Genomic DNA, 25,110 nt, shown 5'->3' on the forward strand with positions numbered 1-25,110 from the left:
ATGTCTATAATCTGTTTGAGTGCTTTGTTGAGGTGCATTTTTTTTAATTAAATTGCTATATTAATATCAATCATCAGTACAGGCTTTTTGGCTGAAGATAGAATACTGTGATGACAGTCTGATATGTAGAATGATGCGCAAAAATAGAAAATGGTTTGCAGTTATTCCAAACCTGTAACAATGTGATTGTTTATATATTCACCACATACAAAAAGAAAGAAAATTAAAATATTTATTTCTATTAATCACTTTCATCCTTTTAAAACCTTTTTCTCTTCTAAACTTGGCTATCATCTTTTCTTTTCCTTGTGTTTTTAAAATAAAGATCCACTTGGATCATAGCTAGATAACAGATATTTGAAGTCACACAATTCCTTCATTACTTAATTGATAACCAACTGGCTAAACAAGATGCCATAAAACATCCTTGCAGTACTAACGTAGGTACTTGGGCAACTGTCAGAATTGGTTGAAAAAAATCAGTTTTTCTAAAACAGTGATTTGTTTCCAAATGTCAGTTAAATACCAGCCATTTTTATTAGAAGTTGTCCATTAACAAAAAAGCATTAAAATGAATTAGCTGTACTCTTCAAACATGGAAAATCCAGTCATTTTAAAAAAGAAGGGTGCTCATTAATTTGGGGAATGGACCAGTCTCAACTTTACTGGTGAGTAAAGTCAGCACAACGGACAATAAGCATGTCTCCAAAACCTAACTCCTAAACATATAGAAAAACAGAACTATCAAAATTATCTGTAACATCAGCTGACGAGAATTATTTAATACCCCCTTTTCACAAAAAAATCAAGAAAACACTGCATTTTCAGATTGCATAGAACTAATACTTTACTGACTATTCTTAAACACTGTCATTTAATATGTGGCTTCAACTGTATCTGGCAATGCATAAAAAATGTCTAGACACACAAGCAGAAAAGCTTTTACTGGGGATTTGATAGAACTCAAAGGCCATTCCATCATAATCTACAATAAGTGAATCTCCTAGAGCAAACTCATACACTTATAAATGTACAACCAGACTCCTCCATACTCTTCCTCTTTACACAGACTGAAAATTATGCATGGTTGAACATGCATCTGTTTTTTTTCAATCCGTGCATGTTGACTTGGACATGTGAACTACTTGCTTCCCTTTTGCAATTATACAGCCCCAAAATTTAGCCTGGATGCAGACAGCTGAATGGGTGGAAAATGCTTTAAAAATTAGAATTTTTAGGATTTTTTGGGGGGGGAAACTAACTTTTGTTCACTTTTCAAGGAAAAGCCATGTTTTTTTACCATTTTTTTTTAAATTTAAAGTGCTATTCAAATAAACTTTTATTTACCCAATAACTTTCCTTTTAATACTCTGAAAGTTAATAATATTTCAGTTAAACATATATTTTTAGCAATTTTTCAACGTATTTTCAGAATTCTATTTGAACTCTGCTGATTTTAGTCTTGCTTTCCTTGAAACTAATTTTCAGCTAGTTCTGTTTATATAATGATTACTTTAGGACATTGATTCCTTCATTTGGATAAAGGCAGAAGTATACAATGCTATGATCTTCTTTTAGCATCAGTAAGATGTCTGTTAAAACTTGTACGAAGCAAGGTATCATCTCAACAATGTAAATTATCTTCCCTAATACCCTTACTCAGTGTGACTTTCTGGTGACTGCATTTGAACTAGATATTGCTCTTTTTGCAAAGTATGGCATGATATCCTCATCTGGGAGAAGGTGACCAAAATAACTGTACTGTTTTAGTTTTTAATGGCATCATCTGATGACTCTAAATCCTGTTCAGTTCACTTCCCTTTTCTGTTATGATTCCCAGGAAATTTCTAGCGAACAAATTTCTTGACGGTAATGTTTGTAGATCAGCAATTTTTGTGTGTCCTAAAATATTTATGGAAAACAGATTCTGCATTTGTAAGCATGAACTTTAGTACTGGCAACCAACCTTTAGAATTGCACTCATTCAAAAATGGAGCAGGACTGCACAATCTGATTCCACGTTAAATCAGTTGAGTAGGCTAAATTTCGAATATGTTCAATGAGCAATCTCAGGAACAAGAATTACTTGTAGAAGTTACTCAGCAGACAATTTATTATAAGGAGTAGTCTCAGAAAATCACAATCTGGTGGCAGACAATCCCTTGTTTTGTGTTCATGGGCACATTTGCCAGATAAATGGTACACTGGAACTCATTTTTCCACTCCTACAGCTGAGTCATTCCTAAAGTGTTTCTCTACCATTTCTCCTCTGGTTAACTGACTGGTTGATGGGCTTCCTGGCTCAGCATGCCCCTTGGTTTATTCTTATTAGCTGATTAGGTGTGATTCAGCAAAGTCCTAAGTAAGTTCTTCCACAGACAGAGAGGCTCATACTGCCTCACTGAAATACAGAGCAACCCTCCTGTATAACTTCAGTGGGATCAACTTTTCACCCAATATGTGCAATTAAAATGTTGTGGGTATATTCCTGTCAATGTACATTTTTTCTGTATGCATCTTTGGGCCAGAATATCAACTGGCATACACCATTACAGCTTCACTGACCCCCTAAGGGGTATGCCAGTGCTGAGCATTTGGTCCTTTGTGTGTGATACTGTGTTCATGGAAATTGTACTCAATGGCCTTATAATCACTCACTTTAAAATATGTATCCAGATATAAACTTAGCTTTCTTTTCTAAAGGAGAAGCAACCCCATAGCCTGTCTGCCATGTAATGTAACAATACATTATTAAGTTGCAATTAGTCATTTGCTTTCTGAATAGGCTCTTTAGCTGTTGCATCTTGAGTTAAAATTGCCAGATCACAAAAGACAAGTTTTTTGTTTTCTTTTTTCTTTTTAAAAGATCTTTTTAAATGAAATGGCCTGGATCTTCACGTGGGGTGCCTGGACAGTAAATGGAACTATGCTGATTCTCCCTGTTTGAGGATCTGGCACTAAGTACCTACCTGCAATGACGACATTCTTACCACTGAACTACTTTGTTGCAGTTTATCTCACAAATGTTTGAAGGACTTGGCTGTGGGAACAGATTTTGGGAATCTCTCTCGGGCTGATGGAAAACGGACAATACTCTCAGTCACTCAGTTAACAAAAGCCTATTCAGGTTGTTTGGGCACATATCCATATGTCTTTGGAACTGGACTGAGAGTGGAGATGCATGATTTGATGCCTAGTACCATGCTAAGGTGGTAACTCTCCCCCTTACTAGTTTTCTCTTCAATATAAGAGAAAGCCCATTATGGAAATGCCTTCCATTTTGTAAATACCACACTATATTAAATCACAGGTTTTGTTGTAGATCCAAATTTTAACACTTTTACTCATGCCAGAATTTTATTCCATATGGAAATCCATGCTTTTAATTGTGGAACAAAATGGTACTAAGTAACTGTGAGTACAGCTGTTACATCCTGTTACATACCAGCCAGTTCCAATTAGCACTGATCAAGCTTTTCACCCTTGCAACACTTCTGTTTTGAAAAACACTGCTTTGACAATCAGTATATTTTAGGAAGATTTCTCTGCTCCCTTTTCTGAAAATTCAGTACAAAAAGATTTTGGATATATTTATCTTATTTTGCCTTTTTCTTTCAAAAAAAAAGTGTTTTCCATTTCCTTCCCCCCCATTTAATTTTTTTTACTGAAACAATAGAGAAAAAAATTAAAAGGGAGAGACAGCTTCTGGGTTTTTTCCAGTAAAAATGACATGTTTTATAATCTGCAGGAGATAGGAAAGATAATTTAAATTGCTATAATTGAAAAGGGAAATGTTATCATTTTTGAATGTTTCATAAATTAGATACATTTCAAAGCAGCTCCAATCAGTGTCATCAGTGCTAAGTTGCATGTATTTGATTCCTGTATTCAGCTCCCTAGTGCTAGTACTGGAAGATTAATTCTTTGTGAGATATTTTGTTACCTGAGTGAAACTACTCAGCCTCACAGACAATTTTTCATTACAGCAGAGAACCTTAAAGGCTCTTGGGATATGAGCATTAGAGGATTGTTTACACGTACATACTAACATAAAGCCTATCAATTCTTTACGTACGCTGGTAAGCAGTTAGTTGCACAATAATAGTGTAGAAGGCAGAGTTCCAAGATCTTGCTACCAAATATGATCTTCAAAATGGCTATAATCTTCTCTAATGAAACTACTTGCATGAACAGTTGCTTACAAGAATGAGCAAGGCATGCATAATCTGTCCTTGAAGCCCTATCTTGTCACTTCCATTTTATGGACACTTCTTTTTCTCTACAGACTTCATTTTGTATCCTGACTTCTACTGAAGCACCACTTTAATTCCACAAATATTTCTAGTATTTTGCACCTGTATCTACATATGCATCTTTTAAAAGAAATGCATGGTTTTTTTTGAAGTGCCCTCACCCTGTCTCATTAGCTTCTTCATTGAAAGAAAAAGTCCCATGTCTGTCTTGTGACATTTACAAATGGGGACTTGCATCGATTTCCAAATGGAGCACTATGTAGGGACTATTCATTTCAAATGCCATAGTGAGCAGGCAGCAATACTTACCACTTTGTTCGTATGCCTGTCTCTCTGATAATGTAACAACTGAGCTGTTATGCAGTAGTTATACTTAGCAAATGCTGCTTTCCTGCAGGCCTCCATGTATACATGTTGGCTCTAGCTGGTCTAAAAGCCAATGACACAAAGGTCTTATTCTTAGGTCGGAACTTTATGGCAATGCAGTTCTGCATGCACCACACACACATAAATGTACTGCAAATACTGTGAATTTACCACAGCCCTAAATTGAAGCTGGCATGAAAACTGCAGTAGTACACCTAGGAAGCTTTAGAGGCACCTTCTTATCCTCACTCCATACCTTTGCCCCTGGGGGTTGGGGGTGTGGAATTAACTTGTTGAAGCCCCTGAACAGGTACAGTTTGATCAAGGCACATGGCATTTTTATGCAAGTAATATAACATTCTGGTCAAGTGTGGACATTTTACTGCATCAGCCACTGCAAAATTACATGGCCAAAAAGTAGCATCAAGTCACTCTTTCCTTACCCAGTGTTATCTGGCTTTTGGGTTTAGACCTGGTGTAGAATAAAGATCCAGCTCACCTGCCCTATAATATATCAATAACACGAATGGGTTTTAGCAATGCGACATACTATATTGTTTGCTTAATCATGACATATACTTTGATCAAGCATTTTTGATCGGGAAATGTTGTCAACAAGATGCATCACCCTATGGAGAGAGTGTTTAGCCAAAATACCTTAAGACTCTCTCTCTCCTTGGCTCTGAAGGTTTAAGGATAGAGAAGTATTTGAGAGGCCATGAGAATTCACCAATATCTACCTAGCTATCACCTCCTGTGGGTCAGTGCATAATTGTTCAGGATTCTTTCTTGCAAGGTCAGCCTCCTTTAGAGCTACAAAAATGGGTTGCAAATCCAAAGGCCTAAAGTCCACACCAGTGCCCATTCAAGTAAAAAAAGTTGGACCATGTAGCTCATGAAAAAGGGGTCAGTCTTAAGGATATAGGTGAGTACAAGGGACCCCAGACTAAAACACTGAGAAAAAGGAGAGCAATTTGCCAAAACCAGAATGGCAGCTAATCTAGATGGGGAGTTAAAGTCCTCAGCCCAATAGTACTTGAATTGTATTGTACTGTATTATTTGCTAGGCATTTTTGAATGAACAGTAATAATTATTGCTTGGGATATGTGTCAAATTTATTCTGCTTTTAGGAAAATTTGCCATATATCCCAAGTAAGAATTAATGGCCTCATTTTTAGCTAGAAGCAAAAAGGCCTCTGAATTTGTTTGCTCAATAATATTTGAATATGTTTGGGAGTGTTTAGCCAAAATACCTTAAGACTCTCTCTCTCCTTAGCTCTGAAGGTCCCTACTGCCAGAAACTCAACTACTGAAGTTTATTTTTACTATATCCAGATAGGACTATATAATTAATCACAATAACCACAAAAAGGTTGTGATTCAAATACCACCAGTTATTTAACCATAGGACCTAGAGTAATTCAAGAACTGAATCTGGAGACATCAAGCAACAAATACAGCACTAGCTACTTAGAGACAGCCTCCATAACACATAAGTATCAGTAGTCTTTTCAACATACTGCATGAAGTCATAGCATTTGGTAGAATAAATAATGAGGCCAACATCAGAATATTTCTTTGCTCTTCTCTTTTGCTGTTTACAGTATAGATGCGTTACAAGGTAACGGCACGAAGGGTCAAGATCCTGGAGACAGAAGGAGCAGCCAGTCTTTGTCTAGAACATCTGATGGACATTTACCTTATACAGGCCACATAAATATTCTGAATTAGCTTGAAACATTTTGGGTTTTTTTTCCAAAATTAAATGCCTATGATTTGTAAAAAGGCTTGAGGGAGCAACATGATTAAGTTTTTCAAAAACTCCCAACGCTGACATAATGTTCTTTCTATTAAAAGGCAATGAGAGACTGACATCAGTTGGAGCAGTTAGGCTAACACTGAGCACTTTGAAAATTTCACTCCTAGCTCTTAGATAAGTTCACTGCTAGAAAATGTCACTGCCAATTTCACACTGTTGCAGCCATGTTCAGTCTCATGTTCCATCTCAGAGCCAGGAAGCTGTGGGGAATCCATCGGGGAACCAAAATAAAAGAATCTGCTTGTCAAAAAGCTTGATATGTCTCTTCTGTCTAATTCCCACTCCTTTATTCTATTTTTTATTCTTCTTTTTTTTTTTTAAGAAAAGTATATCCCTTTTCTTTATTGTCTTTTTCTATTTTCTTTAAATCTTATACTTTAATTTTGTTTAGGTCTCTCATGTATTCCCAGTTCACTCCTCTTCCTTTTTTCATGCAGTGGGTCACATTTTAAATTTTTAATCATTCCATTGAAATTAGTGGTTTATATCTGCTGTAGATCTATCTAGGTAGTTCAGATGAGACCACTGAGGCCTTGTCAGTTAGCTCTATTCTTCCTCATTGAGGAGTTATTCCTATATAAAATGGATTCTGGCTGCAAACATGACTGAGAAAGTTTTAGTATTGACAGCCAGAGGCCATAGACTCCTATAAAATAAGGTTGGCAGGGACCTCAGGAGAATTTAGTCCATCCCTTGGCTCAGTGCCACATCACCTGTGTCTCAGCCAACCCAGACAAATGTTTGCCTAACCTGCACTTAAAAAACTTTCAGTGGTGGAGGTTCCACAACTTCTTCACGTAATCATATGTAATGCTTAAGTACTAACAGAGATAGAAAGTTCTTCTTTGTGTCCAACCTAAATCTCCCCAGTTGCTTTGTGTTTCTTGTCTTGTTCTTTGTGGAGATGGAGAAGAATTGATTGTCATCCTCTTAAGCCTTTTTGTATTTGAAGACTGCTATCAAATTACAGCTCAGTATTTTCTCTAGACTAAATAATCCCGGTTCTTCCAACCTTTCCTTGTAGGTCATATTATCTATATCTCTAATAATTTTTATTGCTGTCTTCTGGATTTTATCCAATTTGTTCACAACTTTATTGAAGTGTGATGCCCACAATTAGGCAGAGTACTTCTGGGGAGTTCTCACCAGCACTGAATAAAGTGAAAGAATCACTTGCAGTGATTTGTCCATGACACTTTTGATAATACATCACAGCTTTTTTGCCACTGTATTAAACTGCTAATTCATATTTAGCTTGTGATTCTAAAGGTTCTGTTCTCAGTACTGCAGCTTAATTAGTCATCCCCCATTTGTAATTTGTATATTTAAGTGCTCATTTGCACTTAAACAGGTTGAAATCCTATAAGGATATTACAGACCATTTTTTTCAAATTTATCAAGTTCAACTGAATTCTACTTTTGTTCTCTGAAAGTGCCTACAACCCACTAAGTTTGCTGTCATCCACAGATGTTCTCTCTCTCTCTCTCTCTATATATATATATATAAATATGTCTGTGGGGGGAGGGGTGTGTGTGTGTGTGCGCGCACATGCGTGTGTGCATATATGCACGCGTGCGCACACACACACACACGTACACACCCCTCCCCCCCCCCACACAGACATATATAGTATCAATTCCATCTTCCAAGTACCGGACTCAGGGCAGACCTCTGGGGAGCCCCACTTGATACAGCTTCACAATTTGATATTGAACTGTTTGTGACTTCTTGTTGAGCATGATTATCCAACTGGTCATGCAATCACCTTATAGTAATGCCTGTATGTCCTTAGCATATTTATGAGAATGTCATTAGAAAGGCTTTTGATACTCTATGCTATGACAAGTTATATCACATCCACCACTTCTTCCCTGTTTACAAGGACTGTTACTCTGTCATAGAAGAAAACTGGGTTGGTTATACATGATTTGATCTTGACAGTTGGCAGTTACTTATCACCTTGTTGTCATCTAGCTACTTTCAAATTGATTAATTGATTATATGCTCCAGTATCTTTCCAGCTATCAAAATAAGTCTTCCTTTTTTTAAAGATGGGTACCATGTTTGTCCTTTTCCAGTCTTCTGGAATCTCACTTGACTGCAGTTCTCAAATATAGTATCCAATGGCTCTGTATTTACTTCAATGAATGCTTAGAATATTCTAAAATTAATCTTATCATGCCCCACTGATTTGAAATCTTCTAAACATATGTAAATAATCTTTAACTTATTCTTTTCCTGCAGTAGGCTATGCACTAATACCCCTGCCTTGGATACCAATTTTGCTAGCCATCTGACAGTTGATTGTTCTGTAAAGACTGAAGTAAAAAAAACATCAAACACTTCAGCCTTCCACACATTCATTACTATCTTCTCCTTCTCATTCAGAAAAGGGTCTGAACTTTTCTTGGTATTCTTACTCCTAACATATTTTAGGCTGTTTTTGTCATGTTGTTTATCCCTTGGTATCACCATCTACTTTTGTGACTTGGTCATTCTGATTTTGTCCCCATAGGCTTGTGCCATGCTCTTATATTCATCCTTAATAAAATAAAATCCACTTTTTGTGTAATTCCTTTTTAAGTTTTACGTTGTTGAAGAGCTTATGATTTAGCTGAGCAGGTTGCTTGCTATGACTCCTTTCTTTGCATAGCAAGCTCATGCACCCTTACTATTTCCTCTTTAAGAAACATCAGACTCATCTAGATTCAATTTTTCCCCTAGGCTTCCTATGGGATCCAGCTTACTAATTCTCTGAGCATGTTAAAGGCTTGACAGTCACCTTGCTGGGGTCGTTTGACCCCCATACTCTTTCCTGCCATGGCAGGGGGTCGGACTTGATGATCTGCTCAGGTCCCTTCTGACCCTAGAAACTATGAAACTATAAAGCTTGTCTTTCTGAAGTTCAGCATTCTTATTCCACTGGTACATCATTTCATACCTTCTGACCTACTCTCCCAAAAAAAGTAGAGCAAGAATCTGCCTTTTGTTCAAATTTTCATTTTTGCCTTTGTTTCATCTTTTGCCATACTGTATCTGGGACGATTTTTTATCTTTCTACTCCAGCTAGCCTGTGTGGGATCTCTCACTATAAGCAGCTGAGCAAGACTAGGACAGGAAAAATTCTAATGGAGAGGCTATTAAGGTCAGAGTCAACAGTACATCAAAAGCAGTAAAATATTCTCTCTCTGCTTCCTTCGGTTACAGTGGACTCTTTGGAGAGCCTTTTATGCAGGAGAGCCTGAGCAGTGGAAGAAAAGTATCAAGAGGACTTTGGGGAAATGTTGAAGTATAACAGGACTCAGTAAACTCCTGAGAAAGGACAAGTGGAATGGTCAAAATAAAGGACAGGGCAGAGAAGCACAGTAGGTTTCAAAGTAATGCAGGAGTGGATCTATCATGAGAGTGTAAACTAGTGTGAAGGAGTGCATCTGGGGCAGCAACGGAGACTTGTGCCTGATCCATGGACCAAAAGAACGAAGTGTGAAGATGTCATAAGAAAACAAGTGTTCAAGATAGAATGGAAGTGAATTGCTGAGTTCAAACAGGATACCAAGAGAGTCCCAGAACTGAAACATCTAGCTTAGAGAGAGAGAGAATCCAGCAGCCAATTCTCAAATAGAACAAGAAAATCCATCGTCTATCCTGAAGTGGGTTCAGGTGTGCTTGGGCTTGAAGAGTATATTTTGGGAGAAGCTCAAGGTGAACACTCTTTCTGCCCATTTGAAAAGCTCTGGCTACTACTCCATTCAAAATTCAAAGTATTAAACAATCTTTCTCTCTTCAAGATGCAAATATCCTCTCTTCTAGGTAATAATATTAATTGAGGGCAAACTAGAAAGAACACCAAGATACCTACAGTGAAGCAATAAAAACCAAGCAAAAGATCAATTTACAAGCTGGGCCAGTTCTTCAGGTGGCTTGTTTGTCTATAGACTATATATCTATCCCTACCTCTATTCACACCTTTTCACTCTAAGGCCATCAGTGCAGAGATCGTCTCCCCCACCCTTTGTTTACAGCATCCAGCTTAGCAAGAAACCCAGTCCTATGTGCAACTGTTAATTGCTACCCCATTATAGCCATATGCATATTATATCCTACTACTAAGTGTTGTCTGGAGACCCAAGATTGCAGGTCAGGGCATCCTGAGCTATAGTCCTGGTTTTGCTCCTGAAATGTTTTGTAGCCTTAGTGTAATCACTTTAACTTTCTAATTTTCTGTCTCCATTTCCATCCCCAAGTAGGGATGATTGTGTGTAAACTGTATAAGTCATAGCTGGTTGTAGTTGGTTAAGATCTGTACAGTATACTAATTGTATATGCTCCGTGACCAGTGGTGCTCCCCAAGGCTCTGTCCTTGGACCGGTTCTCTTTAACATCTTTATCAACGATGTGTACATTGGTGTCAGAAGCACATTGGCCAAGTTTGCCAATGACACTAAACTTCGGGGCATAGCGTCCACACCTGAGGACAGGCTCGTGATCCAGGCTGGCTTGGATAAACTTAGTAAGTGGGCGGACACAAGCCTGATGATGTTCAATACTGATACATGCAAGGTACTCTGCCTCTGGGAGGGGGAGAAACCCGTAGCATGCTTATAGGTTTGGCAGTGCTATGCTCACTAGCACCACGGCTGAAAGAGACTTGGAGGTCATGATTGACCACAAGATGAACATAAGCCACCAATGCAATGTTGCAGCTTGTAAAGCAAGCAAAACTCTGGCTTGCATCCATAGATGCTTCTCAAATAAATCTTAGGATGTCATCTTTCTGCTGTACTCAGACTTGGTGAGGACGCAGCTGGAGTACTGCATCCAATTCTGGGCTCAATTCAAGAAGGATGTTGAGAAGCTTGAGAGAGTCCAGAGGAGAGCCATACTCATGATCAGAGGGCAAGAGAATGGGCCTTATGAAGAGAGGCTGAGAGCCATGGGACTCTTTAGCCTGGAAAAGCTCAGGCTCAGGAGTGACCTGGTGGCTGTTTATAAGTACATAAGGGGTGTGCATCAGGATCTGTGGGGACATCTGTTCACCAGAGTGCCTCAAGGAAAAACAAGGACTAATGGTCATAAACCTCTGCAAGACTGTATTAGGTTGGACATAAGGAAAAATCTCTTTATTGTCTGAGCCCCCAAGACCTGGAATAGGCTTCCTCCAGAAGTGGTGCAAGCACCTACTCCAGACTATTTTAACAAACATTTGGATGTTTATCTTGGTGGGATCCTTTGACCCCCGCTGACTTCCTGCCCCTGGGGCAGGGGGCTGGACTTAATAATCTTCAAGGTCCCTTCCAGCCCTAACATCTATGAAGTCTATGAAATCTATGAAATGAAAAATGTTACTATGGATGCAAGGGGAGAATACTTATTATGAGACTTTTTTTTTTATGTTTTGGCTTTCCCATTGATATAAGGGGTAAGGATCCACAAATATGAAGAGAGAAGAAAACTGAGGTTGAGTATTGCTGTGCTGAATTAAGTGGCAATTTTTTCTTTTTTTTTTTTTTAGGAGATACAAAGGCTGCAGTGTTGGTGGTGTCCTCTGAGGTCCTGAATACAATGGGACTGTTTTATAACACACTGCCATCTGCCAGACTGCTTAATACTGTGATTAAGCACAACTGCATGGGCTTCTTCTGGCCATTAGGGTGCTACAATAATGAACATTCGCAATACTGTCCATGCAAACCTTTTGAATTCTTATTTGTTCATGTGTTAAGTAACTGTGAGCATTTTTATCAGAATGAACCTTGCAGTATAAAAGTTAGTTACCTGTAACTGTACCTTTATCCTATTAAGAATATCTCCCCATAAAGAAAAAAATGATGAGCTGTGATGAGTTAGGCATCCCCTACTAATCTAGACAATAATAAAGAGGCATTGAGATGTCCCTATGGTTTTATATAACAGAAGTTATCTATAGCATTTAAATTATACTCAGCACATTCTTAAAGCCTTAAGGGTTTTTTCCACTGTCTCTTCCCTCATGTATTCATCTCCACAGTGTACTAAACTGACAGCCCTCCACAACAAAAGCTACTGTATCAGAAAGTTGTCCTGTCTATCTTTAAAAAAAAACGCCGTGGAATATAGGACTGGAAGGGACGTCCCAGGTCATTGAATCCAGGCTCCTGCTGTTTCGGACAATAATGTCCATTTAATCCCTTTCATAAACTGATCAAGCTCCATCTTAACACTAAGTAGCACTTCCTTCTCCTCACCAACTATTCCTAGCAATGCCATAAAAGATATCAGTGATTTTTTTTCCGGCCAATTTGGGACTCGGTGCCAGAGTCCAGGAATCTGTTTCTTAATGCTAAAATGATTTTAAAGAAATGCACAAAGAAGCTGTACAGTGAAAAAAATGTGTATATGTCAGTCATTTCAAAACAGCTGGCAATTATTTTTTTCCTGCTGGATGTTCATTAGAACTCGGTAGTGGATTTTGATTCGCCTGTGTTCATGTACCTTTTTTTGGGTTTGCTTTCTGAGAGCCTTCACACTATTTGAGTGTCATGTGGGTGAATACTCACAAAAAGCAAATGCTCAAATATTTCCAGGAAGAAAATGTCAAGTAATAACATAAGTTGTAGTTTATGAAATTATTGTGTTGGTTGGAGATCAGAATTAGAGCCATCAATGGGTCATATTTGGTTGGGGGTCACAATGTTACTTTCTGTTTATGCTGGTAGAACTACATCCAGAATATTTCATAGTAATACTTTGTGCTTCTGTTGCCTCTTCCATCTGAGCATCACAAACCTGAAGGAGCTGTGCTTCCTTGCGCCCATGCAAAGCTACGGTGAATATTATAGGCTTATGTTTTCAAAAGAAGCTATGTATTCTGAATACCTCATTTTTTTAGGTACTTAGTTTTTTTAGGTACCCAAGCTGACTTTCCAGAAAGGGCAGAACATGTGTCCTCTAAAAATTAGGCCCCTCTAAAATACCCTGTAAAGTTATGGGTATTCCAAAATTAAAGCATTCAAAGTAAAATCCTGTTTAAAAAAAGCCAAGTCCATTAGTCTCATTTTTACAGATGGAGAAACTAAGGCAGCGGGAATTGAAATACCTTGGTCAAGGTGTGAACCCAGATTCCCTGTCTGCCAATCCTAAATTTCAGCCACTAGACTGTGGTTCTTGTAACTGTTAATCTTAATGTGGCTATAACATTCAGTATACTGGAGGCCAGATTTATTATAATAGCATTTGCATTGCTTGCATTCCTTTCAAGAGCAAGCTGTTCCAAAGGAAGACATTTTTATCTAATAAATTAACAAAATGTTTCCCATTTCCAATACTCTGGGATACAGTGGATAGTCTATGACCTGAGTGTGCGCTTAGTTCTGTACATGAAAGCACACAACATGTGAAGCAATGCCAACATGTGCAGTACAGCAGTATCTGGGCAAAGAATCTTATCCTGTTTCATTTGACATATGTGCAAAATTCCTATTGATATGAATGGGAGCAAGGTTGGACCTGAAATATTAATACTTTGAAAAAAGGAAAAGGAGAATAAAAAAAATCAGTAATCCAACATGGTGCCACTAAACGATTTCAATAACTTTCCTATCAAAGAGGCTAAATATGTGATCAATTTTTGCATATGATGTAGTATAACCCTTTGAGTCTGTGTTATAAATACTGTATCAAGTGAAAGGCCATTTACTTGCATAATTTACAGTAAAGAACTATGCACTTCATTTTTTATTTTTAGTAGTCTGTCTATGACTAGGGCTTTTTTTATGTTGACTGTCATTTAAATAGGTTTTTACTGTAGCTTAAGCAAATACAGGCAGAAGGCAGGTAGAAATGCACCTTGTAAGCTAACAATACATTTATGTACAGCAGACCAGTAAACTGGCATGGGTACTGCTTCATTATAAAGTGTGATTTCTTTGGGGGAAAATGATAAAACAAAAAAAATTCACAAGTTCTGATTTATTTGGAGAAGAGAAAATAAAGCCACTTGCCATATATAACGATCACAGCACTTCAACACATTTCCTTTCAAATAAGTATATGCTAGGCCCACACATAATGATGAATGGTAGGAACTAGAATTATGAAGTGCTGAGAGTCCTCAATAGCCAACTTATTCTCTGGGTCTGATCCAGATCCTACTTAAGGCAATGGATGTCTTTCTATTAACTTTAATGGACTCTAAATCAGACCCCATACAAGGTGAATCTGTGAACCATCCCACAGGAAGGACTCTGCACCTTGCAGAGGTGGTCTTATTATTGAAAAGATGATGTTATTAGGAGAAAGTTGTGTTAGATTAAAGCAATCAGTGTAGAATTGCAAATATGCCCCAGTGTATGTTCTGCAGTGCTTTTGAATTGTTTGTAGTTCTAATATGCACCTCCCTGTTAATTGGTAGGTTTTTGAGGAAGAAATAGGAAATCACGCATTAATGTCAAAAATCACATATGTGAAGCATCCTTCTGTAGTCATGGTCTAGCAAACACATTTTAGTTATTAGCAATTACACAAACTATAATAATTATAGTATTGCTCACAATTTCTACTAGTAAATTTGGGACACAATAAAACTATAATTAAAAAGGATAAAATATGAGTTCTCTTGTTTCCCATTAGAAATGCAGTTGATGATACTTCCTCATTTATTTTAACCCACTGACTGCAGATTCATGCGGCTGGTAGGATGGGGAAATGGTTGGAGTTGAGGGTTAAAATGTATTCCTTTAAAAGACTTGACGGAGTGAGGATGACTTGATATTGATGTCAATTTAGATGAAGGACATTTTTTAAAATCTCCTTGATAAAAAGAAAGAAGAGTTAGAAGGCTTAATAACTGCTGATGTGGGAAGGCAAGATACCGAGTCAGAATGAGCTGTTCTTTCTAGAGAGACTGACTTTGCGCATGCATGTATTTATCGAATGCCAGAGTCAGATCTTTGGATCTAAGTCTGACTTCCCAGATGTAAGCATAAATCCAGAGGAACTCTGCTGTACCCAGATTTACATCAGGAGCCAAAACTGGCTCAATGTGGTGAAGCTCATCTAAAAGTTCTGCTAATATTATGTACCACAAGAGTGCAGTAGAACCACAAACTGAAATAGAGACTTATTATTGTATATTTCCTCTTCATCATCCTTCTTCTACCATTGTCACTATCAGCATGTATAATGAATAGAAACTGATATTTCAAATTTGTCTGTTAAAAAATCAGCTTCTCAACCATACAACAATTAATGCAGAATGAGTAGGTTTGGGAGCCAGATTTCTTTAAGGTCATAACTGCCTAAGTTGTATTGATTTTTCACTGGGTTTTAAGTACTTAATTAATATCCTCAAAATGGGATGAAAGTGGCAGGTTACTCAACTACAAATGTTACCTGAAAAATTAGTATACTAAATAAAGATAATGGCCAGATTCTCAGCAGCTGTAAGGCAGCATAGTTCAAGTAAAATCAGCATGGTTACAGAAATTGAGTAACCTGCCAATAGCACTAATCATAATTTTAAAAAAAATGATTTTGCCTTTATGAATTGAAAACCTATATGCTCTCTGTGCACATAGCCAGAATATCCCCAGGTTGGCCAATGCCACATAACCATTTAGCTTCCAAAGAAAAACAAAACATCCATGATTAATTACTGTATGTCTTCTTTTTTATTATTATTTGAATTAGAATTCAGTCTCCTCCCATGGATGAGATGAGATACCATATCTATCACTAGCAAAGAACAGTTATAATGATATAATAAATGCTATTCTCCTTAGGCCTACAGCAGAACAATACATTTCAATTGAGGTGCACACAGATCATTTAATTCACTCTTTTAATATTTAAATTGCAGACTGTTTCTAAAATTTGCAACAAAATCTTGTTATGAAGACAAGAAATGTGTACAATATCCATTTGGATCACCGGTTTAATCAATAAACATTAAGTCTTGGATTTTTTTAAACCTTACTCCACCCTTGCTTTCATCAGTTAGAAATAAAATCTTTCTGTCCTGATCATTTAGGCCATGATCCAGAGTCCTCTGAAGTCAGCAAGGGTCTTTTCTATTCATTTCAAGTGACTTTGGATCAGACCTTTAGAATACAGCAAAATCTGCAAAAAGCCAAGCTATTCTGTTTTAGAGCCTACTGTTAAAGCCTCCTTTAAACTCAAATGAATTTGACCTTTCATTCTTATATCCATTGATTCCCATAAAATTATTGTTGCAGGTGACTACAGTCATGATTGAAAAAGTGATGAGATGAGCATAATTAAAGACTTGCAGGAAAAATTAGATTTTGTTCTAAAAGGAAGTGTCAAGAGAGATAGGGAAATCTTCCAGATAGTCTTACATAATTCATTAGGATTGGAAAGGAGTCAAAGTTGGCACTCATATTGAGTCTTGTAACCTTATCTGGAGAATCATTGTTATCATCCAAAATCACAAAAGGGCCAATAACTTCTAACCCTCTAACCTTGACTTCAGATAATAGGAAAATACAAGAAACAATAATGGAATTTACGACAATGTATTAAGAGTTATGGTTCAATTAAAAGCTGGCTTAACAAAAAGGAATACATGCATAAGTACTTCTGGGTTGATGGGCTAACGTAATTAATATAATTTGTGTAAACTTTGGGAAAGCATTTGTTGCATAACAAAACAGTAGCCTAAATCTTCAAGGTTAGTAAGCAAGCAATAGAAGGTTACTTAAGTGTGGGATGCTTTCTGGTGATACCATTTAGGGATGAAAAGAAGATGATTACAGATGGACCAGTGCTTTAATAAACTACATTTTTGATGATTTGAGGGCATAAAAAATCGCATCTGACTTTTTCCCATGAATAGTTATGATCACTCCAGCATCCATGGGTAACTACCATACCTATCTGAATTCTATCTGTAGTTTACAATTCTTAAATTACTCCTCTCTCCCAAACAGCCACATAACAAATGAGTAGTGCCATTATCACAGATTACCCAATATTTTTTCCTGCTACTGGTAGCGAGAGTCGCTCCATTCAAAATAAGAGTCACACCAATGAGTGTGACTGAATGGGAAGCATTTAGTGCATAGTCCTGAGAGAAATTAAGAAGTTTTCAAGATGAAAGATGCTATGTGAAAGTAATATGTTTATAATGTAAGCATGTTGAGGCTTTCATTCATAAGAATGTGGATTTAAGGTCATGTAGAGACTGAAAGAAAATAATTTTGGTTCCAGCTTTCCTCAGAAAAACATTGTATAAAGTGTTTAGCTCAACATTCCTACTCAGTCAACTCAGTACAATTATACTAGTATGTTTAGTGGGTTTTATATAGGTTAGTAAACCACTAACAGCATTTTCAGTGGCTTGAATGGGAATTTTACCTAAGCAAGGCACTGCATCCTCACACCAAAAGAGAATAATTTATAAAACTCAGAACTGGGGCCTCTTGTCTAGCAAAGTACATAAAGTTAAGTATGTGCCTAAGCATGCTATTTACTTTTGAGATTTAAGGACACGCTTAACGTTTAATCTGTGATTAGGTATTTATCCAATTGGGAAGTGAATGAACAGGGGACAACCATTTTAAATAACATGGCAGAGATTCAGGAGAAAATATTTAAGGAGGTACATTTGCTAAATAAGCAGTGTGGGCAAACTTAAAATAACTCCATAGCTGCTTCTTTCTATAATATTTTTTTAATGCTTCCTGGATCATAGAAAGCAAGACATTTATTTTAAAAAAATATAAAGGAATATATATCTATATATCTATATATCTATATATATCCTTGTCCTAGATCTGTTCTACAGAAGTCCAGTGCTGCTTCCACTAAAATCAATATTACCACTCCTACTGGCTCATACTCTCCAGAATCAGTTCCCAAACTGTCTTCTTTAAAAAAGAACCATGTTCCTAGTTACCCTGCATTGGCTATAGTTTGCCAACAAAAATGATATTTCAGATGCTGAATACTAAGCTTCGCTGTAAGATGAGGCTTTCCCTTTATGTTTTTTTATTTTCTAAAGGCCGCCCGACAAACAGAGGTTGCCCAGCTACAGTGAGATAGGTCAAAAAAGGGATGGTTCAGCTCCCTAGTGTAGACATGGATATGCTTGTCTGCTTATCAGCATAGCTTAGTTAAAGCATTACAAAAACTATGTGTAGACCACACTTCATTTCCCATAGCAATACAGTATGAGGCCCTGATCCAAAGTTCATTGAAGTCCGTGGGAGGCTTTCCATTTATTTCACTGGGGCTCTGAATCAGGTCCTTACTGCATAAATTTGTAGCTGCCTGGCAGCTCTCATCCCTGGTGCAGCCTATCCACAAAATTTGTCCCGTTAAAGGAAAAACACTGTGGTTTGGGAAAGGTTACGGGTAAAACTCTGTGGTTTGGGAAAGGTTACGGGTAAAACTCCCACAGGCTCCCAGCAAGGCCAGTACTTGCCATTCTTCCAATTCTTATCCTTTATTTTCATGCCAGTTGAGAAAGTGTTAAATAATATTGATCTGATTCCTTCCTTCCTTCTTCCTACATGCGCTGGGACCCTGCAGTTCCCATTCAGTTCCATGGGAGTATCACAGTATGCTGAAAATAAGGCCTAGCTCTCTCTCTGTTTCTTTCTCTCTCTCTTTCATTCTGCCTCTCTCCCTAAGGCGCTGGGACCCTGCAGTTCCCGTTCTGTTCCATGGGAGCATCAGAAAATGTTGAAAATAAGGCCCAGCTTTTTCTTTTTTCTTTCTTTATTGCTGTCTTGCTAGCTTGCTTGCTCCCTTGGTTTGGATGTGTTAGCCCTCCCTACGTAACTGAACTGATTGCCCTGAGTCATCTCCGGCCTTCCCCGCCCCGGGAGCGCCCCGCGGGCTGACCTGGTCGCTTCCGCACCGCGCGGAGGCAGGGGGAGGGCCGGGGCCCCCGATGCCGCCCCCCTTGGCGCTCCGCAGGGCGGGGGGACTCGCTTCTGGTCGGCTTGGCAGAGGGGAGGCCGCAGCGCCTGCCTGCGCCTGCTGCTGGGCAAGCCTGGGGGCACGCGTCCCGCCCTCGCCCTCGCCCTCCCGCGCACCCTCCCCGGCCCTGCTGTTAGCAGGCTCGGGGCAGGCGAAGGCCCCCCCGGGTGCGGCTGGGGGGCTCGCAGGAGCCCCCCGGGGCTCCCTCCGCAGCAGCCGCCCCCGCACCCCACGCCTGTCCTCCCGCCCCTGCCCGCGCCCTGCCCAAGGGGACCTCTGGGCTCCCGCCCGCCTCCCGCTCCCGCTGGGGCTTTGCGACCTGCGGGCTCTGCGCAAAGGCGGCTCCAGCCTCGGCTGCGGGGGCACCACGGCCCGCGGAGGCTTCAGGGCAGCTTGGAGCCACCCCAGGGGGCTGCGATCCCTTCCCCCCCCGCAAGTGTGGGGCGGATGCTTTCGTGGGACCCTACCAGCCTGGGAGGGGGCCCGGGACAGGGGCTGGGCGGCATCATCATCATCATCGTTGTTATTAGTATCGTCATCATCATCATTATTATTTACTATTATTATTACTGTTGTTGCAGGTATTAATAACAATGACCATAACACTCTCATATGGTTATTATCGTGATGACTCTTGTCGCTATGATTAATAACAATCATCATGCTATCTTATTCTTTATGATGATGATTGTTACGATGGTGGTGTACTATGATGAGGAGGAAGACTATGACGACGTCGATTACTTCCAAGTTTGTATTTTGCTGTCCCGCCCTGGGGGTAGAGGGGGAAGCAGCCTTGGCAGAAGCCTGGTCTAATACGCGGGGCTGCCCTCGTCCTTGCCAGCCCCAGAGACTCCCCTGGACCCCCTTCCCCCAAGCCGGGCTCCGTTGCAGCACCCCCCCCCCCCCAACCATTAAGCAGGGAAGACGAGCAGCAGGGAGTCCTGCGCCCGCCTGGGGCAGCGCCGGGGGCACTGGCGCAGCTGCGCAAGGAGCCGCTGGCCAAGCTGCCTCGGGGACTTGAAGCAGCTTTCTCAGCCCCTCTCTCTTTTTTTTCTTTCTAAGCCCCAGGGTTATTCTCTCCGCCCCACCCCTGCCCCGGCTCGCTACCCTGCTACAAGTTGCCCGGTTGCCCACTTGCCTGCCAGCAGCAGACGGGCAGTGCTGCAGGCACAGGGCTGCCCCCCGCCTATGCCCAGCCCGCCCGCCCAGGGCTGTTACATAAGGGCTCCGAGAGCGCTGCTGCAGTCAGCCCACAGGGCAAGGGGTCGCTGCCAGCCCAGCAGCCGCCCCCCCCACCCCAACTTCCATCCCCTCCAAGCTGGCACCAGCCGGGAATGCATTGATTGTCTTGCAAACCAGCCCTACATGCGCTCGGGGCTGATGCATCAGGGAGGCTTGCAGAGCCGGGAGAACCCCCCCTCCCCCCCCCCCCCCCCCCCCCCCTTTACACACACACTCCCCGCTACTGTCTCAGCTGCGCCGCAGTCTTAAGGCAGCCCTCGGGACCCGCACTGCCGAGACTGCAGAGGGGCGACCTCATGGGGGGGGCCTTGGCTAGAAGCCAAGGAGTGGGCTCGGGCTCCCCCCCAAGCCCCTTAGGGAGCCCCTCACTCGGGGGTTACATAATTCCCGCCGCTTTCCCTTCTCTGACTCGGGACTGAGCAAAAGTGACATGGGAGAGATCACTGGATCCTCAAAGGCTAGGGTATAATGCTAATAATAGTTATTATTGGACTGTTAAACCCCGATTTACAGGCTTTTCCAAATAAACAAGGGATAAGAGAGTCAAAATGAATTATTATTATTATTATCACCATCATCATCTTCGTCATCTTCGTCGTCATCATTAATGATAATAAACAATAACCATACCACCACCATCATCATAATCATCACCACCGCCAATGATCATTCATTATCCTTGATTATTATTAACCATTACTCTCAACTATGAATCAGATTATCCATTATTATCTATTATTGTTACTATGCTGATGACGACGACGACATTATTTCCAAGTTGGGAACAGGGGGGTATATCTTCTTCCAAACCTTTTTTATTTTTTATTTTTTATTTTGCTTTCCTGTCTTGGAAAAAAACAAAACAACCCGGCAACAACTATTAACCTGGGGTGACTAATGGATATCTTTAAGCGCCGTGGTTCATTAAGGGGAAATAACTAAGTAAATCAAGTAGACCCTGAAACCCGGGTCGTGGACAGGCATAAACGCACATGCATCGGGAGGTTTGCAGCCCCCGGCCTGCTTCCCCAACACACACACACACACACACACACACACACACACATTATACATGCACGCACACACACAATTACACACACGCATGCGTTACACACCCACACAGGTGTACACACGCACGCACGCACACACAGAGTTACGCACAAAAGTTACACACATACACGCGCACGCACGCACAGAAGTTACACGACTGTGCATTCCACAGCTTGGGGAGGGCTCTCGAGAGCCTGCGTGGGGAGGACCGCCGAGCTGCAGGGCTGCGGGGCAGGAGGCTGCGGAGTTTGCCCCGCACCAGGGCTGAGCAGCAGCCCGGGCCGGGGCGCGGGGGCAGAGCCCGGGGGAGGGGGCGGGGGCCGGCCCCCCGCAGCGTGGGCCAGGCACCTCCTGCGCTGTCCTTGGTGCTGAGCTGACCAATGCGGCAGGGACCGCGCTGCCGCATGGGGCCCCTAGCGCCGTAGTCCTTGGCACAGCCGCCGCCGGGGCAGCGCCGCTGTCCGAGGTACTGAACAGGGCTCTTCCTCTGCCCCTGCAGTCCGGCGGGGCCTCGGCTACGAGCTGAAAACCCTCCGCCCACCAGCAACGCGGCTCCTCACGCTACTGCACCGCAGCCGCGGGATGGAGCTGCCGATCCCGGCAAGCACCCTCCTCCCGCTTCCTCACCAGGCGAAATCCTGCCGTGATAGCATGCCTTTCCCTCTCCTCCCTCCCCTGCGACCTCCACATGCAGCGGATTCAGCTGCACAAATGCTCCGGGGGAGAAGGCGGGTTTGGGGGTGGGAGGGGGGTGCATCGCGATGGCTCGCAGCGAAGCTAGGAGTCAAAAGAATAGATGCCTCCCCCCTTCCCTTTCCTCGGAGAGGCATAACCTGGCTTTGGGAGGTCCCAGCTCTCCGCTCAGCCGGCAGCAGATCTGCCTTCCTCCATTCCTGTAGCATCATAAGCGCTTTAGTCAAGGAGCTTCTTCCCCCGCCCCCATTCCCGGTGCTCTCCCTTACCTGGGCTGCTGCAGAGTTCAGTGAGGCTGCCACTGCTGCGGGTTCCGAGGCTGTGGGTCGCTGCCGCAGCTGGGAGGTAAGAACAGTCGCTCCTGACCTCCCCAAGTCTCCTTCTTCAATGGAATGGGAGCTGTGCCCTCATCAAAGATGGCCGTCCTTTCCTACGTCAGCAGCTTTTAATAGACATCTATCAAGGGGCGGAGGAGGAGGAGAGGAAAGGGGGGGGGAAGTAGTCTATGGAAGCTTGAGTCATCAGATGCTGCTGCTGTTGCACTGCACTGCAATCCTTTGCATTTTGCTCCAGTTTACAAGAGGCGCCAAATCAAGCCAGGCACCGAATTAATCTCAGCATTCAGCTCTTATACAGCGTTCCCTACCAAACCGATATGTTTCTTGTGGGAAGCCGGGTGTCTGGGGAGGGGGACGGAGGCTAGTGTGTGTAGGAGGGGGAGGATTTTAGCTGAGAAAGGTTTTGGTCTAATCATTTTGGGGGGAGGGAGGGGGGAGATAATGCAGTAGTGATTTGTTTTCGCCAAAGGGGTGGTCCGAAGAGGGTATCCCTCTGTAGTCTCTGCTGCTCCATATATGGCCAATCTACGTGGGCTTCTATTTTTATGTGTGATTTCTTTCTTCTTCTTCCTCTTTTTCTTCTTTTTCTTTTTCTTCTTCTTTTTCTTTGTGTGTATATTAATCTGATCACTGCCCCCCTTCCCCCAATCCCAAGCCAAGCCAACCAAACAAAAGAAAATCTAAACTTAAAGCTCTAACACATAGCTGAGTGTTTGGTACGCACTCACATGCAAAGACTCCCAGCCACATCCGGGAGAAAAATGGTTAATCCATTCCAAGGAAAAGCCTGGTGTTATTTATTATTAATTAATTAATTAAATGATCACTTCAGAGCACATCATATGTGGAATAAATACAGCTGCCATGAAGATTAATTTTAAAGTAGAAATTGGCAAAACATTGAGGAAATTCCTTTTGTTTCTTATAACATTTTCCTTTTGGATCCAAGTCTCCAGATTTGTAATGAAATGTTAGGGTCTACTTCATCTCATCACTTATAGTTCCATATTCCATATATATTCCATACTCATCTGTGTGGTAGTTTATACAATCATGCAGACTTACATTTAAAAATAAGTAAAGAGAATTCATTCATGTCCCAGAATCAGACACTTTTGTTTATTCAAAAGGATGTTGGTAGCTGAACATTGGACGTGTTAAACCATGACTTACAGGCTTTTCCAAATAAGCAAGGGATGAGAGCGTCAAAATGCAGTTTCTAGGTTAGGATAATTCTAGCCTGATTCTAGCCTCAGTTTTCCTCAGTATGTCAGGGAAAAACACCAAAATAGAGACCCAAGACTATGTAGCTGTATTTTGGAGTGTATGCAGCTCATGTTGTGATTGTGTGGTGGACAGGGCTGGGAGGGGAGAAAGATTGGAAACAGAAAAGCAGGTGATTCTGCCTCCTATGCTCTGTAGTTTCCCACAGAAGATGTGATTGTCAGCCATGCCTTGCGACTGCAGGCAGTTCACACCCCCTCCCACGAAAATCTGTCCTTGAGTCTCATTTGGAAGAAGGCATTCAAAAGTTTGCTAAATATATGACAAAGGAATTCTCAGACAGCAGGGTGCTTCCTGCTGCAGTGAAGCATCTAAATCTATGCACAAGAAAAACCTAGGACAGGAAAAAAAATCTGTCAAATTTAAGGTCTGCTGAGCATAACATAACATAATCCTCACCTTACCCACTTAATGTATCTGGACACATATACTTCTTAAAGCAAACTAATAAACTGATGTATTAGCATAATTCCTAGTGTTGATAAGCAAGTTATTTTTATCTAGGTTGGTCATTTATTGGTATTCTGGTTACTTATGGATTCCCAATATCCAGATAAAATCCAGTATGTGTATCCCTGCTTAAAATCCAGAACTTGCATCTGCATTTACTATATTTTTCATAGCAAATATACAGCTTTAAAGTAAAAAACATGCACTGTCTCTTAGATAGGCACATTGAAATAAAGTTTGATTTCCAATAGAGCAATACTAATTATTATGAATAAATCACATTGATAATAAATTACGGAAACAAAAACCAAGTTATAAACTGCTGTTTTGATTATGTTATGTAGCACTGCAAAACCTTGGTAGGTTTTGGATTCATACCACAATATGCCTTTGAGAAGGTTTTTCTGTCCATTGGCTTTAAAACAGAAATGAATTTGGACCATTATAGGAAAAGTCTTGGAAAAAATTGTGTTGCCAGCAATATAAAATGATGTGTTAGAAAAATTAAGAAATTTGAACAGCTAACTTTGTGAGATGGAGAGAGAAGAACAGAAGCAGACAGAATATGCCAAAAGAGAGATTTTATGCAGACATAAGAATTACTGCAAGCTCAACCATGAGAAACTTGGTTTGGGGGCAGAAGATGAGTTTTCAAAGCCTGTTGCATCATAATCACCTATTTCAATAAA

The 25,110-nt window shown here is 40.9% G+C and overlaps 1 protein-coding gene across 1 annotated transcript in view; it reads right to left on the minus strand.

Moving 5' to 3' along the window:
- SNAP25 (synaptosome associated protein 25) overlaps window positions 1-22,784 on the minus strand; it is a 95,059-nt gene extending 72,275 nt beyond the window's left edge. Inside the window, exon 1 of the mRNA XM_090051413.1 lies at window positions 22,619-22,784. The gene's annotated coding sequence lies outside the window, so the exon portion shown is untranslated. The remainder of the gene's footprint in view (window positions 1-22,618) is intronic.
- Between the last annotated feature and the right edge of the window lie 2,326 nt (window positions 22,785-25,110).

Source organism: Crocodylus siamensis, chromosome 1 (genome assembly GCF_052110815.1).
Source record: "Crocodylus siamensis isolate JL-2025a chromosome 1, ASM5211081v1, whole genome shotgun sequence".
Lineage (NCBI taxonomy): Eukaryota > Metazoa > Chordata > Crocodylia > Crocodylidae > Crocodylus > Crocodylus siamensis.